Source organism: Diplotaxodon limnothrissa, linkage group LG17, assembly GCF_057381915.1.
Source record: "Diplotaxodon limnothrissa isolate DT_005_m linkage group LG17, D_limnothrissa_male_GT1.1, whole genome shotgun sequence".
In the NCBI taxonomy this organism is placed as follows: domain Eukaryota; kingdom Metazoa; phylum Chordata; class Actinopteri; order Cichliformes; family Cichlidae; genus Diplotaxodon; species Diplotaxodon limnothrissa.
This window is the reverse complement of record NC_140612.1, coordinates 33458943-33483371: the sequence shown is the minus strand read 5'-3', so window position 1 is coordinate 33483371 and position 24429 is coordinate 33458943. Positions and strand designations below refer to the sequence as shown.

The window sequence follows — 24429 nt, the reverse complement described above, 5'->3', positions numbered from 1 at the left end:
CTGATTTCGAGGCAAAACTGATAAAAGATCTGTGTGAGATCTCTGGGATAAAGAAAATAAGAACTACCCCGTACCACCCACGTGGTAACCCTACTGAACGATTTAATAGAACACTACTTAGTATGTTAGGAACACTGGAATCCAAACAAAAGTCTCACTGGAAAGACTATGTTATGCCATTAGTACATGCGTACAATTGCACCCGTAGTGATGCAACAGGGTTTACACCCTACGAGTTGATGTTTGGCAGAAAACCCAGATTAGCTGTTGATCTTGCATATGGACTTCCTCTCAGCAAAGATCAAAAAGTGACACATTCGCAATATGCTGAAAGTCTCAAGAAACGGCTAGAGGAAAGCTATAGGTTAGCTTCTCAAACCGCACAAAAAGTGGCAGACAAGAATAAGGCCAGATTTGATCGCAAAATAACTGTTTCAGAACTTGAACCTGGGGACCGGGTTTTAGTTAGAAACGTGCGGCTGCGTGGCAAGCATAAACTTGCTGATAAATGGGAGGCAGACATCCATGTGGTAGTCAAACGTGCAGGCGACCTACCCGTTTATACTGTTAAACCCGAGTCCAAGCAAGGTCCCTCCCGAACTTTACACAGAGACCTGTTGCTTCCCTGCAGTTTCCTCCCGGTTGCCACCGCAGACACATCTGAGCCACAGCAGGTTCACCGTCCTAAAACGCGTCAAACTGTTGTCACAGAAAGCAATGAGGATGAAGAATCAATGGAACTTGACAATGAACTTTTCATTCAATGGGTTGATGATTCCCCATGTGAAGAAATAACCAGATTTACTACTGTACATGAATATCCAAAACCTTCTCATGAACCAGACATTACAAACTTACCTGATTGTGACCTTTCTGAAATTGCTAGCAACAAGGAGCTGAATATGGATAAAGATGCAAGCAAAGACGAACTTACCAATCATGTGCTTGTTGAAAACTTACCAGATGGAGATGAGATTGGAATTGACGATCCTGTGGACAATGGAACGGGAACCGTATTGGATGAATCACCTGAGGATTTGGTTAAAGAACCAGGAAACCAGCCTGTTAACGCACCTGATGAGATGGACAGTTGTGATCCCATTACAACTCAACCAGTAAGACAGTCAACAAGAATCAGACATCCACCTAAAAGACTTGATTATCCTGATTTAGGAAACCCTCTAGTTACTGTTGTGAAATCACTTTTCCAGGGTTTGAGCATAGCCTTTTCTGAGTCCCTAAACAGTACAGAGGGACAGTACTGGCTACACATGCAACGAGACGTGCATGACATTTAGCTGGGGAGAGTGTAACCCAGTAGAGAAAACTACCTTTTGTTATTTTTTTCTTGTTTTCGTTTTGATTGTATAAATGTATTTTCATTATTTTATTTTGAAAAGAAACATTTATTTTGAAAAAAGGAAGTGTGATCCTCTAGCAAACTTTATTTTCTGTTGCTGGATCACAAGGGATAAATGCCTTTTTCATTGGTTGAAGGTGGTTTTAGCCCCGTCTTCCGAAACACCAGACCATCAATTCACATGAGCTAGATCTTTTCGCACGTGGAAATAGATGAGACAGGTCACGGATAGCTCGTGCGGAATTTTCTAACATTTTGGTGAGTTTAGCCCATGGGTTTGAAAAGTTAATAATGTGTTAGTCTGTTGCTAAAAGTTGTTTCTTCTGTTCATACCGATTCGCGAGTGGTAATTTGCTGTTTAAAAACGGTTGAAATGCTGTTGTGGTAGGATTTGTTTAGCATACTCGAAGGATGATTGGAAAAATGTATTATCTTGCTGGTTATACCTATTAATCATAATTTCATGGTTAAAAAGAGAACAAGAAATTCATTTGTTGTTTACATGGTTAAAATAATTTCATGTATAACGAGAGATATATTCAAAGCATGCATGTAATGTATTACTGTGGTAATGTGAAAGAAATGTGAAAAGAGATAGAGAACTAAAGCTATAGCTGTGATACAAGAGAAGAAACGGAGCTGGCTGTGTACAATAATGTTAATATTGTTGTGCAGGCTAGGTTTTTTTCCCTTGTCCGTGTGGAAGGAACTAAGATTTTGGATTCCAATGGATTCTCTCCGGATGGAGATGGCGAGCCTGAGCCCAGACTGAACTTTGCAGAGGAACTTACTCTTCTTCCTCGACGGAGACTCCCAAGTGGTAACACACAAACCACAAATGAAAGAGAACAAGAACTAGACTAAGAATTTTTGACTTGACAAATGACCAAAGACAATTGAATATTGAGCTCAAACGACTATTTCTGGGGTTATTTTTGTTTTGCCGGCTTCTTCCTCTTATTGTTATGGTTATTATCACTACTACTGTCAATGTGGAATTTGTGTCTTGTTTATTTCATTTTTGTGCAAAATAATAACTGTTGCTGCTCAAATTCCTGTCTCCAGCCATTTCATTCTGCATTCGCCTCGCTTTCTATTGTAGCCCTGCCGAACCTAGCAACTGGTCCGTAGTTTGGCTGTCCTAAACTATTTAAAATGAGTCAGTGGTTACAGCTAGGATTAGAGTAGGGGGCTAGGAAAAGCATTATGCCAATGAAAACGAGTGAAAAAGAGTGTGTGTGTGCGTGTGTGTTTTAAAGAGAAAAGAGGAAAAAAGTGAGAGGGAACAGGAGCAGGCGTTCCTCAACTGGAGGTGCCATTATGCAGATAGGAATTAGATTTACACTGCTGCAGCATCTGCACTCACACCCACAATCTGTGCTCTTTCTCTCACTCTCAGACGTATATACATAAATGCACCCGTTAATTTCATCCCTGTTGTGTGCTGGCAAAAGTGGCAACGTATTCATAACTAACCTAGTGACATGCATTCCTCTTTTAGAAAAATGCAGATACAAATACACACACTAATGAATGCAGAGTGATTTTTCTTATGCTTATCTCTTTCTCAACAGTTTGCAAGAAAAAAAAAACAGACTTGTTCCACTTCTTCTTATACTACTACTACTTCTTTTGGCTGCTCCCTTTAGTGGTCGCTACACCATGTCATCTCACGCTGTCCCTAGCATCCTTCTCTGTCAGATCGAGCCTACACATATGCTTAACTCTTCCCTGTGGCCTTCCTCTTTTCCTCCTGAGGCCTGGCAGCTCCATATTCATCATCCACTATCCCTCCTCTGCACATGTCCAAACCAGCTAAGCCTTGCAGTGTAGAAAAGGTCTACATAAGAACTAGTCTTTTTGCCATTTAGGTATTTAAACTCGTCCAACTTCACTGCTTCTGCTTGCAGCTTCATTGTTACACTAGTCCTACCTCTTTTCATACACATATTCTGTCTTGTTTTTTTATTGACTTCCATTTCTCTTCTCTCCAGTGCATTCCTCCACTTCTCCAGACTCTCTTCCACCTGCTCCCTGTTCTCATTATAGATCACAATGCCATCTGCAAACATCATAGTCCACGGAGACTCCTGCCTGACCTCATCTGTCAACCTTTCCATCACCACTGCAAACAAGAAGGGGCTCAGAGGCGATCCCTGATGTAATCCCACCAGCACCCTGAACCCATCTGTCACTCTTACCGCACACCTCACCACCCCCACAGGCTTCTCTGCCATCCCTGACTTCCTCGTGCAGCACCACATTTCCTCTCCTGGCACCCTATCATATGCTTTCTCTAGATCCACAAAGACCCATCGCAACTTCTTCTGACCTTCTCTGCTTTTCTCCATCAACATTCTCAAAGCAAACATTACATCTGTAAAGCTCTTCCTCGGCATGAAGCCACACTGCTCCTCGCTTATTGTCACCTCTCTTCTTAACATCGAATAACAGAGAACGATGTTTTTTTCACATGTCTATACTCACTTTTACTCGTGACTGGGTGTTTTTGTTTCTGCTTGAGAGTGTGTGTAGTATATGTGTGTGTGTGTGTGTGTGTGTGTGTGTGTGTGTGTGTGTGTGTGTGTATATTTTCACCTAGTCTCAGTATTTCTCCATGGGGTGCTGTTGGACCTGTTTGACTCTATGAATGATGCCTCTGCAATGTTGTGAAACGTATGACTGGTGTGTGAGTGTGTGAGTGTGTGAGTGTGTGCATGTGTACGTGTGTGAGTGAGTGAGTGAGTGAGTGAGCGAGTGTCTGGGGTCCGGTCAAGAGGCCTGAGGGGTACTGATTAATTTAGCAGGCTATTGGTGATAACAGACTGCCTTGAGGTATGACTCTCTGGGTATAGCGCATACACACACAAACATGCACAAAGATTCATGCACACTGTACAGAAGCTGATGAAAGGCGCTAATACATAAACAAAAACTCATTGCTGTCAGAGACGGCAGCAGGCATGCAATTGAAAGAGGACGAGGGAAACTTGAACACACACGTGCTTTCTGGAGGGCAGTTCACCGTCTGTGTGTGCATGTGCTGCTTTACTGAAAGAGATATGTTAAAGAACAAAAAGTAAAGAAGAAACACGGGGAAAAAAGAGCAAGGGAAATGTGTCAAGTTGAGCCCTTATCAGGTTTCTGCTGCTACAGCAGGTTTTTGGCAGATAGCGAGGTTTAAGTGTGCATTTATCTGCGAGTGTGCACGCGAATCTGTGGTGCAGCCACAGCTAACATATTTTATTACACTTGCAATTTCCTATTAGTCGCCATCTCGCCTCTGCCATGAAAAGTAAACACTATCTGTCTGCGTATTACTGTGTGCCACTTCGGTAGTGAATACATATCAAAGTGTATATGCAGTGCATTTATTTAGTGTATATATGTTTGTGTTCATTGCAGAGGTAAGCACCTAATTACATGAAGTTATTTAACTCGTTTAGCCTTTGGTTTAAATGTTTTTGTCCCCACCTATTTCATATATTACATTTAATTTAGATTTTCTCACAATTTTAAAATGTAAAAACTGAGAACTAGAACTTGCACATAACTCAAATGTTGCTTAAATTCTCTGCTGATGGGTGTGTGCAGAAGAAATTTGCCTTGTTCCAGGACACTGACACCACTTACACTACTGATAGACACAGTGTGGTTATTTTATGATGCATTCATGTTCTACTGATGTCACGCCAAAAAAATTGACTTGCCAAGGTGTTTCAGGTAGTTGAAAAATAAATAAACTGCAAAAATATATATGTATATATACATGCCTTTTCCTATCTTAACATTTGGCTTCCCACCTGCCCCTCTTTTTGGCCGCGAATACTGCACTTAATATTTTTAAGTGAGCAGTTATCATCACAGAAACAGCAGTTCTTCATATTCGTGCTTTGCTTGGTTTTGCTTTTGCTCTGTGTGAGGTAGGAAAATTCTTTCCCCAGTGTTTTTTTCACTTCACTTCTTTCTTTCATCCGTGCAGATTGAAGCAAAGAGTTTAGCTGTGCAGACATATGAAGACCTAATTAATGACATTAGTCTATAAGGTTTGAGAGAGTTCTCTCAATATCCATTTCTGTGTGGATGTGTGTGGCTAAAAGAAAAAAAAATGAAGTGTGCAATCAGAGCATTAACTTGCTTTTGCTAAATTAACTTCTTAAGCAAGATAAGCATGAATTAAATATCTGCTATGCTCTTGCACCCACATCTCTCCTCACACGTGCTTCCTCCGCCTGTCTTCATTGTGCGCTTTATATTTCTTTGCCCTGTGCTCTCACGCTCTTCGACAGCTTCTCTACACCTGTCTCTTCTTCGCCACTCCGCTCACTGTCATGTTTAGGGACACTGATGCAATGAAACATCTAGTGCGGGTTAAAAAATGGATGCTATTTTCTATTCCGTCCTCTCGTTCCTGTCTGGCAGTAATTATGGCTGTCTAATTGGGTCTATGGAGGCTCAGAGGGAAAATGTGTGTGTGTGTGTGCACTTGTGTGTGGTGTGAGAGAGAAACTCTAACATAGTTTCCTGCTTATGTATGTAGAAGGGGTTCCGCGTGACTGGAGCTGAATTTAAAGTGATGCTGCCTCACGACCACAAAGAGGGTTTGTTTAAAATCAAGGAGTGTCTTATATCAACATATGCATACTGAGTATGAGATCCGATGAGCAGACAATGAATAATAATTAGCGGACTTTGCTGGGAGCTCATCCTAATTGCCTGGTAAACATTTTGAGTCTTTTATAGTGAAAGGCTGTATTTTAATAGCACAGATGAAACACAGTCATTTAAGTGTGTTTATGCCCGGCTTGTTTGATTCCACTGGTAGCATTGATTCATCCAGTTTCACTTCTTTACTTGCCAGTTATTTACACGTTTTTATGTGTTTTTATGGGCTAACAGGTAGGTAAGCAGTTTGATGTACAAGCACGACAAATATGAAAAAGGAAAATGTTTTACTCAACCTTGTTAAAAATGTGTAAGTCATTTTCATGGTAAGGCAAAGACATGCAGTAGATTTATGTACTCCACAAGCTACTTTCAGTCACTGCTGTAAACATGCTCCCAGTTTCTTTAAAGGCACAGTATGAGTGTTTTGTTCTCATTGGCATCACGACTGAGTAGACCCAGTTGGACAGTCTGTGTTATTGTCTGTGGCATTAAAGAATCATCTGCTTTCTGCTTCAAGTCACAAGCCGGCTCATAGACGGAGACACGGCAGCTTGTGATGGCAGTCATTAGTTTATTTTGAAAAAATAGACGTAATCGCAAAACAAAACAACATATGTCATCTGTGGTGTGAAAGGTATCAGTGATATTAAGGCTGGACACTCCCTTTGCATCACACAGCTGCACATCTCCACGCACACGGGTCTCTCTGGATTGGGATCTGGAGACTCTGGAGGCCATTTAAGTACAGTGAACTCACTGTGATGTTCAGCTCAAAGCAGTTTGGCCATTCTCCTCAGATTTTTGGCATCAATAAGACATTTTCACCCAGGGAGCTGCTGCTCACTGGTATTTCTCTGTAAACCTCAGAGATGGTTATGTGGGAAAATCCCAGTAGATCAGCAGTTTCTGAAACACCCAGACAAGCACATCTGACACTAACAACATCCATGTCTAGATGTCTAACTGATTTGAGTTGCTGCCATGTGATTGGTTGATAGACATTACAGGCTGTTGAACAGGTATACTTAATAAAGTGAATATGTGGGGTTGTGTGTCAGTAAAACACAAAGGATGAAACAAACCAAAATCCACATCTGGGCCCTAAACACAAAGGTTAGACCACTCGATGTAGAAGCCTGCACAGGTGGGCCCAAATCTGCCTAATAACTAGAGGTGGGAATCACCAGAGACACCATATATCGACACAGTTAATTTCTTTGTATTGATTTTTTCCCCTCCCTTCTAATCATGTTCCCTACAGACTCCTGCAGAAGGACATCTTTACAGGGTGCAGAGAGAAGGAAGGAGCTGGAACAGATGGGTTCCCATCTTTCTTTATCAGAAATTAATCAGAAGAGAGCGTCAGTGTTCCATAAATATAAAACATGTGATGAGTGGGCGAACTTTATATTAAAAAATAAGGTGATATTGTGTAACAGACTAAAAGTTAATATATTAATACATTAATACATTATTTATCATCTGCCCTGGTTCATTTTCTTCCTTTTTGTACTGTATTTGTTACAGTTTTGTCAAGTCTGACCCACTGATTTCGTCTGCAGTTAACTGTTATTGATGTACACTACCAGTGAGAAAGTTTGGAGACACCTTCTCATTTAATGTTTTTTCTTTATTTTCCTGACTATTTACATTGTAGATTCTCACTAAAGGCATCAAAACTATGGAAGAACACACGTGGAATAACGCAGTAAATAAACAGTGTGAAATAACTCAAAACATATTTTGTATTTTAGATTCTTCAAAATAGCCACCCTTTGCTTTGTTTACTGCTTTGGACACCCTTGGCATTCTCTCAATGAGCTTTATGAGGTCGTCACCTGAAATGGTTTTCCGACAGTCTTGGAGGAGTTCCCAGAGATGCTGAGCACCTGTTGGCCCTTTTACTTTCATTCTGCGGTCTATCTCATCCCAAACCATCTCGATTGGGTTTAGGTCAGGTGACTGTGGAGGCTACGCCATCTGGTGCAGCACTCCATCACTCTCCTTCTTGGTCAAATAGCCCTTACACAGCCTGGAGGTATGTTTGGGGTCATTGTCCTGTTGGAAAATAAATGAATAATAGAAATAAATGAATAAAATCCCAAATAAACGAACTAAACACAAACCGGATGGGATGGCTTGTCACTGCAGGACGCTGTGGTAGCCGTGCTGGTTCAGTGTGCCTTCAGTTTTGGAAAAATACTCAACAGTGTCACCAGCAAAGCATCTCCACACATCACACCTCCTCTTCCATGTTTCATGGTGGGAACCACGCATGTAGAGACCATCCATTCACCTTTTCTGCAGCGCACGAAGACAGGGGTGGACCAAAGATTTCAAATTTGGACTCGTCAGACCACAGCACAGATTTCCACTGGTCTAATGTCCATTTCTTGTGTTTCTTGGCCCAAACAAATCTCCTCTGCTTGTTGCTTTTCCTTAGTCGTTGTTTCCTAGCAGCTATTTGACCATAAAGGCCTGATTCGCGCAGTCTCCTCTGAAAAGTTGATGTAGAGATGTGTCTGGTAGTGGAACTCTGTGCGGCATTTATCTGGGCTCTAATCTGAGGTGGCTACTTTGAGAAATGTAAATTGTATTGCTATGTAATTGCATATATCATTCTTATATTTGAAGTCTTTAGTATGTATTTACAATGTAGAAAGTTGTAAAAATAAAGATAAACCATTAAATGAGAAGGTGTGTCCAAACTTTTGGTAGTATGTATGGTAAAAGATTGCCTTCAGTGCATTTGGCTAGGTAAGATACTGAAAAAGGTGCATTAACCCAAATCGCAAACTACAGCACATTTCCTAAACCTGACCAATTAGTTTTGTTACCATTCCTGCTTTCACCTAACAGCCTAAATGGTAAAGATGATGATGTAATAACTGCAAAAACTTGAGAAAACTGTTTTCTTAAGGTACAAATCGATTTTTCTCACGTACCAGAACCTTTTTGTTTTTTAAGTTGTTGTTATGAAAAGAGGGGAATAAACAAGCATTACCTAATCTCTTTTTTTGACATATTGCAAATGAAGTGAGAGAGAGAGGAGGGGAAAACCATGCGTGGGTGGTTTGGTGAAGGAAGAGCTTGTTCTGATAGTGTTTGCGTGCACACACAAACACACACCGGCATGCACAGTCACACATTTACACTCTCTCTCTCCCAGAGTGGTAGACTAAACCTTGCCCATAGGCCTCCATAAAGCCAAAGGCCTGGTACCAAAACCAACCGTCTGTGACACTAGTCTGGAGAGAAGGTCACTCTTTACAGACGCACAAATGCACCCACACAGGTACACACACACAATCATATGTGAGAAGGTCTCTTTGCGCCTACGGCTTTTAATTCTCTCCTTCTGTCATGCCTGACTGGCACCACCGAGGTGAATGCACAAACACACATGCAAACTTTCAGAGATGCCAGCATCGAGCCTTCTCTTGCTGGACGCTTCACTCAGTTAGTAGTGGATTGGATGATGGTCACACAGATTAGCTTTAGTACAGATGCGCAAACGCACCCAGCAGGCTGATACAAGCATGTGCTCACACAGAGTTTGACGCTGCCCTGCAACATTGCCGTTTTCTGCCTCACTTCTTAGTCTGCGTTGTATTGAGTCTTCAACCTTCAGGCGAACTGAATCCTATCAGCTCTTAGTGTCTTCATTCTGTGTTTTATTGTTCCCCCAGACACTGCAGTTAAGCTTTAGAGGGGTAAGTAGATTGAGTGATAAACTTTAACTTCTGTCTTTGTTAGAAACCATCTGAGTCTGATATGAACCTTTATGACACAATAGAGAGGGGAAAGGATTGAAATAAAAAAAAAAAGGTCATCGGTCTATGTCCAGCCTTCTTTAGTGAGCCACTCCATTTTAAAGGGCTCGCTTTTACATATAAGGTTCTTGTTCATAAAACCTTAATGCATGCGTTTCCTATTTTACAACTTTTCCTATAGTTTGATTGCTTATCACAGCACTGGTCTCACCAATAGCTGCTAAATCATCTGAATCAGTGACAATAACAGAAATCTGACTGGATAAGAAATGAGCTGCCAGCCAATCAAATGCTTTAGCCACTCTGGCCAGTTTGTTTCAACCAGCAGGGTTCACTGTTCACTTTTGATTTCATTTCCAAGCAAGTTTAATTATTCAGGTATTTTTTGATCTGTTGTTTAATGCACCAGACAAACTGTCAATGTTATTGCAGCTAACGTTAGATAGCGTGGTGCTATCAATGCTGTAAATGCCAGCCTAAATTGTAAAAATGAGACCTGAGCTGTAATAAATAACAATTATCCTGAATATTAGGGGGTAATTGCTAGCATAATCGCTTGCTAAGATACATACAGTATCCTGTGGAAGGGCTTGGACTATACTAATCAAGAATGATGGGACTTGCTCTCACACTGGCGATTGCTTTCATTCTGGATTCCTGAACGCAGAGGGTAAATCAGCCAAGTCCATATTTCTGATGCTCAGATGGGAGTCTGCATCAGTTTTAGCATTCTTTCTGATGGTAAAAGTCATGTGTGCTTTGTATAGGATTTGTCTGCATATAATATTTATATTCCCCTCATGTGCTGTAGCTATATTAGATATTTATCCCTCATTTCACTTTCTTCATGTTTGCGTTGGCTTTTTAACCAAACTGCTTCGTCTCACACTCACCAGCTTACATCCTCCTTTAAGCTGTTTTTCCTCCGCTCGTGTTTTTTCCTCTTTCGTTTGCATTACCATCCACTTTCTCTGTTTGTGTCCACATAACGGACGATGTTGGCTTGTTGTCCTCTCAGAGCTGAGTCTGTATTTATAGGAGGCTTTTTGGCAGCGAACAACAACATCACCCGGAGCAGATGAGCCTTGAAATTCATTTTGGCAAAACAAGAAATAAAAGGCTTTTTTTTTCTCTCTTCTTCTTCTTCGTCTTCATTTTCTCCTCCTCTGTTCTCATCTGTACTTCGCACTTCAACTGCGTCTGTCTCCCTTCACTTGTCTTGAGTTTCGTGTTTTGTCAAATGAGAGTTCCCGCTCCCATGGATCCAAACTTTTTTTTTTCCATTTGCTGCATTTGTTTCCATGAGAAGACAGTGACATCCTGTTGTGTTTCTCTGAAATAGAAGAAGAGGGTAATATTTAGGTAGGATGATGGAAATGGAAGGAACATAGGGAAATGATAAAATCAGATGATGGGTAAATTGCTGTGATTTGAATTAAGGTGATATATGTCTGTGTAGGTCTTCTGTCATCCAGGTCACGGTAGCCTTAAGTGCTTGAGCTGAAGGTCACTTTTAAAGAGGCTTCACCTCCCACCTGAGAGGCTTCTTCAGTTTTACCTCACAAAGATTTCACACCTCGGCTCTTGCGACCCTACCAACTCACGTGATGACAGGGTGAGTTAGCAACTCTCGGAACCATGTTCAAGGTGACAGCCCTTCTAGCCGTTAAATACCTGGGATTCCCCATCAGCTTTAAGAACTGAGGAGGCTTCTCAGATGAGAGGCAAATGTCTTAAGATCCTAGAAGTCTAGCTGTCTTTAACTCAAGCACTTGAGACTTTAGGTGGTTTATATGTTTTGCACTAAAATCTCAACCTAGCTTCACTGAGGTGTACCAGTCAATGTGCTAGAGTGCGAAAATCAAGTGCAGAAGTTGGTGTAGAGAAATGAGCGTCGGTTCATATAGAAAAGGGACACTTTGGCACTTCTTATGTGAAGCCTCCCAGAGCTCTGCCTTTTGTGAGGGAGAGCTCTGGGAGGCTTGTGTATATCTTCAAAGAGTTCCAGTGCACAAATGAGTCACACACATGCACATAAAAATGTACTGTACACACACTTGAGCATATCAAAGGCCCGGGCAGTGTTGCCAGCTAACACGTGGGCAGTCTCTCTAAGCCGCTGGAGTGTCGATTAGACCTCTGAATCAAGACATCACAGCTGCCTGCGCTAGATGAGAGAAAAGTGCAAAAGATGCTAAACGAATGGCTGCGATAAATGGATGAAGAGTCAGTTCTTGTAAGAGTTGTCGGTCACTTTATAATTTTATGTAATGTTCCATCTGAAAACATACAGTTAGTGTAATGCTACAGAGTGCTGATCTCTGCAAATAATTTATAAGCCTTCCGTTTTGGCTTGTTGAATTTTAAAAAGTGATGCTTGCTTGAATCGAGGTTACTACAGGTTTTGATGAATTCATCTTTTCTAACAGATTACACACTGCTATCCATGTAAACATGGATTATTATTAATAAGTAATCTGATTTAGCTTTTTATTTATACCTAGCCAACCTTTTTTTTTTTTTTTTTTTTTTTTACATTTTTCTAGGACCAGTTGAATAGTTCTGTTTATAAAGAACTGGCTACTTCCTCTTAAGAAAGAGTGCCTGGATTGAAAACTATTCAGCTAAAATTGCTGATACATAAATTTTTACTCCTAAACCTGATGCCACACCTCAGCAAATCAGCTCCATTTGGATACCAAAAGCTCCACAGCTCTTTGGCAAAGTATAGAGGCAGGATAAATGTAAAATGAGATCAGTGGCAGACATTTTCCAGGGTCCTTGTAGCCTGCCTTAAACAGTCAACTTCAAAAGTGACACATCCTGCCACAATGAGCTCTCAGAATGCATCAGTTGTCCCTCTTACCACAGCATCCATGCATGGACTGCATATACAGACTCTGGACTCAAGGCAGCATTTAGAGAAGGCTTTCAGCAAAACAGACAGTGAGGGGAAAAAGTGAAGGTGGAGGAGAGGCAGAGAATCAAATGAGAAAGACCTTTCTGAGTGATGCAGCTAAATGCTGGAAAACTCACCGTCAAGGACCAGGTGAGTCAAACACAGGAACTGAGGAACACATATTCCACCTGTTTACATCGTTGTAACTTGCACCCATCTTCAGTGTTTGCAAGTGTAAATTTTTGTTGATATATCTGATTAATGTCTTAATATAAATGTATAAATTAAAGGCTAATTGTTTGAATATGTTTTGAAGCTTCTGTTCCTGGTTAATATCATTTTTTTGCAGGTGCATCCATTGCCATACACCTTGAAAAGTTAATAATCCAATAGGGGACTTGTTCAAATAAACATATTGAACAAATTAATGGTACCTGGCATGTGAACACATGCAAACGTGGCCGCGGATGGAGTATGGAGTCCTTGCTTTGCAGTAATGTCAACGTTTTATTCTGCTGACTGCATTGTCATTCCTTCCACTCGGGACTGTATTCGGAGAATTATCAAACAGAAGTCGGTTGCAGTTGAGCGCGCTTGCGCTTTGAACTCTATCCACGCTGTGTTGTTCTCCCGGGCTGTGCAAATTTATCATCACCTTAAAGGTAACCTTTCAAAATGTCACATCGATAAACATAATAGATTTATATATCTTTGTAGCACTACACTCTAATATCTCTGTAGCACATCACGCTGTATTATGGTAATAACTGGAGACCTAAGAGTTTAAAGCCTTGTGACCTGCACTGCTTTCAAACTGTAATTTAAGAACACAAAGTCTGATTTTGATTGGTGTGTTAGGCTGTGCATGCTCTTTGTGGATGTGTGTGTGTGCATGTTAGCATTTGTATGCTTTTGTGGAAATTGCATTTGATTTCATTGCTTGTGCTTTGAGTGTATGCACACACAGAAACCAGATGACTAGATATGGTGTGCCGTAAAGGGGTGTCTCTGAAGTTCATGCAAGCAAGTGGAAGAAAGAACACAATTCTTCTTATTTTTTCTTTTGTGTCAGGTTGTGATACGTGTGCTTGCCTGTATCTGGTGTGTGTGTGTGTATATTTGCGCACCCGCTGCTAGGTTTGAAGTAAAGCTGTTCATTTCGCAGGGGTCACGTGTTTTGACCTCTACACTGCTAATCACCTGCAGAGAGGGAAAGCCAGAAAATGAGATGGAGGAAGTAGCAGGGAGGAGGAAGATTTAAAGAGAGATATCGAGAGAAAAGAACAGGATGAGAGGACTTCAGGTTGCACTCAGAGGTGGACAGTAAGTACTAAGAGCCGAAGGAGAAAGTGTGGGTGAAAGAGGGTTTGTAAGAATTTCATTTGGATGAAGAGGATGCTAGTAACGAACAAAAGAGAAGAAAGATGGAAGGAGAAGAGGATAGAACATGCTGAACTGATGAACAAGAGGTGGACACAGAGAGTGCAATTAAAGATGAGGAAGAAGAGAAGAAGAAATGTAGGAAGCAAAGGACTGAAGGAGAGAAACTGAGAAGGAGATGAAGAGGAATAAACCTTAGCTGTCAAGATCTCATCAGAGGAAAGTATAGCCTCAGGGTTTCACCACCTCCTACTAGGATTAATCACAAGTACACACACACACACACACACACACACACACACACACACACACACACACACACACACACACACACACACACACACACACACACACACACACACACACACACACAAATCAGCTATATCCAGCCAATAAGCCTACAGATCCCATTTAATGTGTTAGCAGATAACCCATTTCACTTCCCATGCACTTGTACATTTTGTGTGTGCGTGTCTTGGTGTGTGTTGTATTAACTGACTGATAGACCGAGCTGGTCTACCAACATTTGACTGGAGGTGCATATAAATTCTTAATCCAATCCTAGTGGCAGCAAAACTTTCTCTAGCAGCAAGCTGAAAAAAACTAAATGTTGGGGCAGATACTGTGCGCTCCAGGCTTTTAATCAGCTCAGTTATGGCTCTGGTGATGCTCAGCGCAAGGAGAGACCCTACTCATTAATTTAAGGTAGGCACTGGATATCCCTTTCCCATCAGCCAGTCTGCTGAGATGAAACCTGACAAAACACAGTATCTCCATTCTCTCCAAGACCGATTAGCAAAGTTTGCTGTGTCCACGTCACAGCTGACAGAGAAGGTCTGCTGCCACACTTTGCCAGTATGAGTCCATCTAGTGTGTAAGCTGTGTGTAAGCCTGGCTTTTCCCCCATCCTACTAACATTTATGCAGTGAGGCTGTTTTTCTCGAGCAGTGTTGCTCTTCAGAAGCTGAAATTACTGACTTTTTCTTAACACCAACACACTAAAAATAGTTTAGCTCATTTTTATAAGAGACTGCAGCAAATAATAAAGCAAAGCCTGGGAATTGGTTTAGGGAGCCTAACTTGAGTCCACTGCTACACTTTTATTTCTGTAATTGTATTCCTAAGTCTTTGTGGTGTACTGTTTCCTTCAGGGCTCTTGTCATGCTTTTGCTGCATAGCACGCAGAGGCACTCTGCTCAGCTGACAACTACGCAGCAGCTTGGTGCCACTGTTGCTGTTTCTGCCCATGGATTTCCAAAAGCCTTTTTTCACATTCCATCCACCTGTTTGACTTTCTGCTTCCTACTCTTTGCTGAGCTGAGTTTGATGTTCGCTTGTGTGCGACAATGAGGTCATGTCGTTGGCAGGAAACGTTACAATTTCATAATCATCATATTCAGAAAAACTGTTTGGCTGATAAACGGTGATAATTTTCATCTCCAATACTATGGGTCTGAAAAGAGATTCTGTAGTGTAGTTTCTAACACTTTTGTCCAACAATTGCTGGGAGAGTTGCATCACATCTGATGGAAAATCACTGACAAATCAAATTGAGGTCGATACGCTCCGGTGGCGCCTTTTAAATAAGGAAACTTGTAAATAAGGACCCTCTATATTTTAGCATTTATGTTTGTGTCATTCCAAACATTTGTTGCCAACATGGTAGTTATAGAGCACCCTCTGGTGGAGAAACTAGGCAATATCAACATTTGTAATATCGTTGAAGGGTGTTTCTCTCATGTCTTGTTTTCTTTTAAGGCAAGTCTTAAGATTTGAAAACCCATTTTGGCAAAAAACCAAAACATTTGTTTAAAAAAAGCATATTTCTAGCATGTGTGCAAAAACTTTCGTAACATATAGTATGAAATACTTTAAACAATACCTTGCCCACACTTGACAGACGTGGTTTAAGTGTCTCTGACAAGACAAATTAGTCCAAAGTCCACCCTTGAACAGGCCACTGCATGGGAAATGTGTATGTACTTGCTGTGGTTTTGTCTGTTTCCTGACACACCACATTACTTGGTACAAAAATGGGATTTATTCAACATGGCACGAGCACAGAGGGTAAGGAGAGGTGGTCAACCTGACAAGGAAATGGAGACTTTGCCCCGGACCACAACAAAAGACACTGTGATATTACACATCAATCACACTCTGAGGACCAGTGTGTGGAGATCAAGGATTTTTTTTTAACCCTGCTATGGTGTCCTCTGGATTGCACAAATATCAATTTCTGCTGTTGGTACACTTACAGTGTTATCCTTTCTGATGCCATCCTCTTCAATTTATTGCTCACTCCTGTACATTTTTTTTCCACTAATCTGTCTCTCTGTTCCTTTAACATCTCTTTCATCTTTGCTTTTTTTTTGTTACCACCACATATTCTCTGTCTCTTTGATTGTGCGTGCACGTGTTTGAGCATTACTGAGTGCCGCTTCTGCTCAAATGTACTAAATGTACTACAAGCTGAAAGAGAGCATCTGTACCTCGGCAAAAGGTGAAGTAGCTACACTGTGCGTGAGTCGTATTGTCACGAGAGACTTTGAAGTTATAAATAATGTCTCTTTTTTTGATTTTTTTTTACATGTAGTTTACTTTTAATCACTCAGCTGTACCAGTTACAGTGTGTGTGTGTCTGTGTACCAGGGTTAAAAAAAAGAAGAAGAAAAAGCTATTTTTATGCCATATTCCACAACCTAAAAATATAAGTGGAAGGTTTTAAGCAGGCCTGTCTGACTATATTTGTCCCTCAGAAGAGATCTAGGTGTCTTTCCCCACTATAAAGTAATGTGTTTGTGAGTGAAGCATAGAACAGATTCTGATGGTAAATCCCTGTGTGTCTTGAAAGGAAGGATCTGTCAACTGTCAGCCTCTGATTTGTGCTTTGAAGTTAAATGACCTTTTTGACTAATGTGGTCTGGCTTAATGAAAATTCCTCCTGTCCATCATAGACTTAGTGTCTGCGCACTGTCCTAAAATATACAATAGCTCCCCTTGATCTTTTTGTTTTCCTATATTTCTGCTCGAAACAGTTTGCTCTGTCTCTCTTCAGCTGTCAGTTTTGATTAAATTATTCTTGGCTTTCATTCTCACAATATATTTTTTGTTAATTTAATTTTGCCTGTCTTTCAACTTTCCCCTCTCGTACGAGTTCTGATTTTACTTTTTGAAAAGTTTCTTGTTTGTAGTTGTGATGCATGTTAAACACAGACTCTGAATTTCTCATAGAGTAAAAGCCTAAAAACTAGATGCATTACTCCACCACACCATGTAGCTCAAAAATCCAGCAAAAACGAAGAGGAGAACCAGTCTTATACACCGATCAGACATTACATTATATTGTGTTGGTCCCCCTTTTACTGCCAAAACACCCCTGACCCATCGAGGCATGGACTCCACAAGATGCCTGAAGGTGTGTTGTGGTATCTGTACCAAGATGTTGAGGCCTCCATGGATCGGACTTGCTTGTCTAGCACATACCACAGATGCTCGATTGACTTGAGATCTGGGGAATTTGGAGGTCAACTCAAAACCTCAAACTTGTTGTTGTGCCCCTCAAACCATTTCTGAACCATTTTTGCTTTTTGGCAGGGATTAAAGGGGCCGTAGCCAGCAGGAAATACCATTTCCATGAAAGGCTATGGCCCCTTCAACAATCAACAATCATGTGGCATGTATCAAAGTAACATCCACTTAGATGGAAAGACCCAAGGTTTCCCAGCACAACATAATATTACGCATTTCGTATTGAGCTGAAAATGAACATGATTGTCCCGTACTTCAGCTAGAATGGAAAAAGACGCAAAGCTGGATTTATTCTGTGTCTTTACGCTTTCAGCTGCTTCTTCTTCTCTCATTCTCTCCCCCTCCCTCTCCTGTTGCTACTTCAATCTTGAAACTGATCAATGATCAGCTGATTGGCTTTTCTGTCGCAAGTCCCGTCTCGCTTGTTTGTTTATCGCCCAGTTTGCGCCAAAAAGAGGAAACCAGCGGAGGTCGCGTTAAACAACAGCAGCACGTTTAAGCCTGATCAGCTGTTGTTAGAATGTATTTAATATTAATTTCTAGTATCAGGTGATGTTTGCTGGAGCCACAGCTGTAAAAGTTGCTGGTCATGATATCGGTTTGGATATGTGGTGAGAGGGAAACCTAACCGATTTTTGTCCCAGTCCAGCCCTGGGCATGACACGCAGTGAGTTAATCTGAGAAGGTACATTAAAAAATAAATGGCCGGGCCAGCGTTGCACATCGCAAATTAGCTGCATAGACACATTAGTTGTGCTGCTTCTTAATGACCATATCTTAGGTAACAACCCCAACTACCAGATTCAATTTGTAATTGGCTACCGGTGAGAGGGACGTTGCTAGCTGGCAGTTTTTTCAAGCGATGTTGAAATTTCCACATTCCAACACTTCAAATGCTTCAGGAGCTGTCCGCTCAGCACAGCATCAGCACCACGGAAATACACGGATACATCTGTAGACTCGAGACAGAATTCACAATGTGTTTTCAGGACTTTCAGGTGTATGGACCAATGTTTTCTTTTCTGATCAAACCAGAAAGCTTTAATGAGCAGTTGGATTTGTCTCGCATTAACTGACTGGAGACAGAGGACATCGAAATGTAGCCGATTGAACTGAAAAGCTCGACTCTGTGGGGGTCAAAGTTTGCAGAACTATGAATGCATCTGGAATCCATAGCTGTGCGTGATTATGGAGCTTGCATTTTCACCTGCTGAACATCAGTACCTTACTGTCTTCAGAACATTGCAGAGGCCTTATTGACAGTATTTGGCTCGACATATCTGTGTGAGCAGATTTTCTCTCACATGAGTGTCCTCAGGTAGCCGTCTGAATGCTGGACACTCGGAGACCTGTGTCTCTGAGTGGGAGACCAGAGATCACATTAACATGTGTATCTCTGTATTAACGGTTATCGGTGGCCGCCATTAGTTCCTTCCATGTACCTTCAAGCATACAAACACGGCCGTCCATTGTAGTAAGCGACTCATCGATAACATCTAGACGCTGTTCGGATGACTGGATATCTGCCTGGACTGCTTAGACAGAGTTGACTCAATTGTGTCAAGGCGGCTCTCCATTGAAGTTTTTAGGCTAGCAATAGCCGCTAATATGGCTACTGCTTTCTGGCAGTGTGTTGCGTCTTTTTTAGGCTGCATGTCGTCCGGTCTTTTTCATAGTCGATGCAGAGCAGTAGTGCTGTTGACTAGTTAAGTAAAGAAGCAGGGTGTCGCGTTAATTGTTGGAAAATAGGAGGAAAAGTGCGGAGCTAAGAAGAGTGTGTCCTACTCCATCAGTGTACACGAGCGCCCCCCCCCCCCCCACAGTATTGATATTTTAATTTTAGTTTTTGTAACATATTAGATGAATAACACAATATATCTTTCAGAGCCGGGTTCTTAATATTGACTTCTTCACTTGGGTCACCAGTCTTTGTTTATATCCGCTTTCTGTGAGTGTGTCTGTGAGTCTACATAAATGCTTTGAGTGCATATGTGTGTGAAAAGCAGAGAGTAAGTGTGCGGGAGATTGGGAAAGCTGTTCTTAAGGTTTGTGTGCACCTGTGTGTAGAGGCCACTCAATTAGCTCGGGCCTGCATCAGATATGAGACTGGAGTTCTGCCCTGAAAGGACCTCTCAGGTATCACATAGATGCCAACACACATCCCATCACCCTTTCATTTACACACTTGTACATCGACACATATACACATCTTGCAGCAGAGCTACCAGGTCCTGGGGCTTGGTTAATTGAAGAGAGCTCATTGATTTGCTGGTTATCTGAGACAGAAAGTGCTTAGAAATCTATAGCCTCTGGCCAAAGGGAGATGGTGATGGTGTGCCTTTGTGTGTGTGTGTGTGTGTGCGTGTGTGTGTGTGTGTGTGTGTGTGTGTGTGCATATATACAGACCCTGGACAGAAAGCAGCAAGGCAGAAGCGATCTATGTGTGTGTTCATGTGTGAATTTTGCCATTTCCACTGTTGCTTTTTTGTGAGTTACAAAAACATAGGAGCCTCTGTGTTTGTGTACCACTCGTATCAGCCCTGCTGATAACAAGCACCTTTGTCAACTTCAGAAAGTTTCGGTGTGTGCGAAGATATATGAAAAAACCCCCAACAACTTCAAAACCCTGTCAGATTTTACTGTTGCCTCTCAACCACATTCGCTGTACGCAGACGTCTGCATTTTTGGTGCAGAATTCAAGTCCAAAACAGGTCTGAAGTATTTGTCAGCCCATTTCCACCTGAAACTTGCAAATGAAAAATGCTATATGGTAATGATGTGGCTGGAATCCAAAGACCATCTGGCAAAATGTAAATCAGAAAATGGATCAGTGACTGACTCCGCTCTCTTAATATAATTCCATTTAGTTAAATGCCGAAATGGGAACTGATTGAGTTTGGCCAGTAGAGAAAATAGCAATTACAATTTTGGGAAATTTTGAGATCACCATTAATCAACACTAAAGTGACTTTCCTTGAATTGTGAATATGATGAAACATGAACAAATTAGTGAACTAAAGGGAGGAAAGGGAGTAAGTTTGGGCTTTTAGAAACAAGCAAAAGCCTCTGGTGCTGTAAAGGAAAGGTGTACACCTGATTTATAACCGAGAACAAAGGAAGACTTTCACTGTGAAATACCTCGATTATTACCTCGATTATCTTTTTCATAAATGTTGGAACTGGGAAAGATTGTTCCGGTACAGAGTGGACCGGAAATACACACTGAATTCAGAATAATAGACTTTATTTTTCCCATTGCACTCACGGGCTAGTGATCATTCCTGTGATAACAAGAGCCATGCACTGAACTGTTGATCTGATACCAGGATTAAACTCCTAGTTGGAAACAAAATTGTAAGGAAAAAAAAAGATTTGCCAGCCCCAGTGTGCAGGGCACCCTTGCGATTATATAAAACTGTATCAGTGTAAAATGAAACTTTAATTTTACTAATATGGTCTAAAACTGAGAAATAGTCACAGAGAAATAGTCATTTTTCAGACGGTCCTGACAATAGTGAAACAGAACTAGATGTCTTAACATTCCTGAAACTTGCTCAGTGACACTTCAGCAGGCCATTTCAGTGCTCTGATTTAAGTCATAATGTACCATAGTGTTTAGATAATCCTATTTTTATTCCCAAGGGAAGTAAAATTTAGTCTGATGTCCTGGGACAGAGTCTCGGTGGAGCGGTACCTGGTCCTTTGGGAACCAACTGCAAGTAGGTCTGTGCTCAATTTTTAATTCTGTTTCATTATTGCTATTGAGAGCTTTGACACATTTGCTTAAAATCAGTCTCCATCTTTTTCCGTAGTGTCTCAATAATAGCTCGTTAGCAGTCATGTATGGATTTTCTCTCTCTCTCTCTCTCCCTGCATTGTGTGAGTCTGTCCACTTTTTTTCTTATTCTTTTTCCCCCACTTTCCTCTGAAGAAAACATCATATATAAAAGAGAGCTGCTGGAGGGAACTTCCTCCTTCCTGTTTGGTGACACCATGAAAACATTCACACACACACAGATGCACACACATACCCCCAAGAGCTCTGCAGCAGATAAAAGAGCATCTCTGTCTAAGTATCTAGAAGCATGTGTGTGTGTGCCTGTGGATGGGTGTTGCTCTACTGATGGGAACAAGGGATGGGAGGGAATGTATTGGGGGGGGGGGGGGGGGGGGGGGTGATGAGAAGCATTAGGACAGATTGTTTTTCCAATAAAAAAAAAGGAGAACTTTATCTTCTTTCTCTCTGTTTTTTGTCCCTGTGAGAGAAATAGGCTTTCAGGGTCAGCTGTGGGAGAGGGACCGCAGGGTATGTGGATGTGAAAGTAAAGCCTCTTTCATATGCATATTAAAAAGGAGACCAAAGTCGCTACTTTTTTCCCAATTTGAACCCTACACTTTTTAAAAAATTAAACGTATTGACAATGCCGAAGTTGAAAACGGGGTTTTGCATTTTCTTTCTTTCTTTTGCATTTCTTTCTTTCATTTCTACGTCTGCCGCTATCATAGCAATTCCATACGGTTCTGCTGTCACACAGAAGATCCTTATCTTCTAATACCTGGTTATCTCAGAGAGCTTTGGGACCCTTCCAACAGTGTGCTAGAGGTCGTACATGTGTGTGCATGTTCAGTATGCAGGATGTGATCGACATCGTAAATCCATGCCGTGTCTCTCTGTGGATCTGACTTACAAACTGACCTGAATACAGAAGCTCACACAGTGTGCACCAGAAGCGATTGTGATATGTCAGTAAAATAATTCAAAATGGTACAGCTTCTTAAAAACAGCATTAATACTACTACAGTGGTCACTGAAATAAAGAGGTAACAAGAAATCGGTGATTGTTGAATTGAAATTAGGTGCAGCTGAGATTTCCAATTAAGTCTAACTCTTGTCTATGTACAAGAGCTGTGAGACTTTCAGCACAACTATAAAGGATACAGGAGGAACAGTGATCAATAATAAAATGCATTTGGCTGCCATTGCTGCATCTCTGTAACGAGGACCTACAGAGCAGCTCACCCAATCACAGCTGCTGTGGCTGTCAGGAAAATGCCTCATGAATAAGTACAGGCTAGCGAGATATCTGCACAAGCTTTGGAGAAGGCTAACTTTCCAGCATGATAATGATATAGAGCACACTGCAAAAATCACACAAAGGTTTCTAACAAAATGACTCAGACCCGGTTTGTTGCCTGACTTGAATCTGATAGCACACCTCTGGGGTATGCTAATAAGCCAGGTCAAGCAATAAACTCCCAGCAGCAGTGAGCAGCTAGAGTCTCAGAAGACTGTACAAGTGGTGGCCTGAATGGCTTTGATTACTTACTCATCCCTGCGCTTTCCATTTGTGCAGTAGGTCAGGAAACATGACCCAAACCTAAAACTGAGCTCCTAGCTTTAATCAATGCACTGATCAGTAATGTGTGTCAAGCTGAAAACACTGCTGCTGCAGTGTGTCAAATGCTGCTACGAGCACCGCTATGAAGCGTTGCACTGCAGCATGAAAACGGGAAGAACACACTTGGCACAGGACCTAGAAATGCCTTGGGTAGTTTGTGTGTTGCAGTTGTTATTTTTGACTTGGTAGGCTACCACATATCTGTTGTGTCTAACTCCACAAGGCAAAAAAATCACTATATATAGCAATATATCCTATTCATATAGTCTCACTAGCAGACTGTCAAGTCTACAGGCTGCTAGGGAATATCCTTTTTTTTTGGCCCTCGCCTTTGTAATGATGGTATTGTACGGTGTAGAGCTTGGCATATTCCTTGACTTGAATAATAAGTCTTTCCTCATCCTCCATTGTTACACTTACATGATAAGCAGTGATGGCATGAGGTGCAGGAGAGGGAGAGAGTGGGATGGGTTAACGTCTCTATAAGCCCTGTGTTAGGGTTGTAGACAGAAATTAATAGAGGGACTGTTTTGACAGTGGCCATTCATCAATAGTGTATTTTGGCTTTTATGGAGACAGATATATATATATATCGAAATCGGCAAATAAATGTTTCTGAAATGCACACAAAGCGTTAAACAAGCACTAGTTGTGTAAATCAACTTGCACGCTACCCAGAGGGAGTAGTACTGCGGCTGCAGGTGCACAGGGCGCTGGGGAGGTGGAGCAAGGGATTATAAAGGATCCATTATACTTGTTATCAGTGGATCACATCAGCTCCTCTCATCACCTTGAGAAGTAGCTCTCTCAAGGTTTTATACAGATAATCTTGTCGAGATTCCCCTCAGAGGAAATGAAAATTTCCTTGGCACAGGAGCCAGAGAGTAACGCCTATACATGTAAAGCAGTGCTTTCAAGGGAAGGTGATCCCACCATGTTAAAAAAGATCGACCATTACTGAAAGAAACTGAAAGATTGTAAAAAGAAAGTCTTAGTTTTAATATTTTTTTTTTTTAAAAAGCTACTAAATACATAGAAGCACATTCAGTGAGCAACCAAAGACAGAACTGAGACTGAGAGAGTTTGGAGGACGTAAGAGGAACTGTGTCTCTAGATTATAGTAAACAGCAGGGGTTTCCTTTGCTCGGTATCTTCAAAGTTAGCTTTCTCACTTTTGTCAGTTTGATCATGCAAATTTATACTGAGAGCAGAGTAAACAGCAGCACCTTCTAGGTCGGCTTGTGCGGCTCAGTACATGGGCTGACTGTAGTCCTCTAAAAGTATAAGTGTACCGAAGTCAGTCACAATTTCCTTATGCCTGTTTTTTATTAGAACTGCAATTTTTTAAAGGAAAAATTTTCTTAAGCAGGGTGGCTAAATGCTTTGCTTCTAATATAAACTACAGGCAGTGATTCTATTTAC

At 41.3% G+C, this 24429-nt stretch overlaps 1 protein-coding gene across 1 annotated transcript in view; it reads left to right on the top strand.

Annotated features, from left to right (window-relative positions):
• Positions 1–24429, top strand: part of grm8a (glutamate receptor, metabotropic 8a) — a 295041-nt gene that overhangs the window by 41308 nt on the left and 229304 nt on the right. The gene's annotated exons all lie outside the window — the stretch shown is intronic.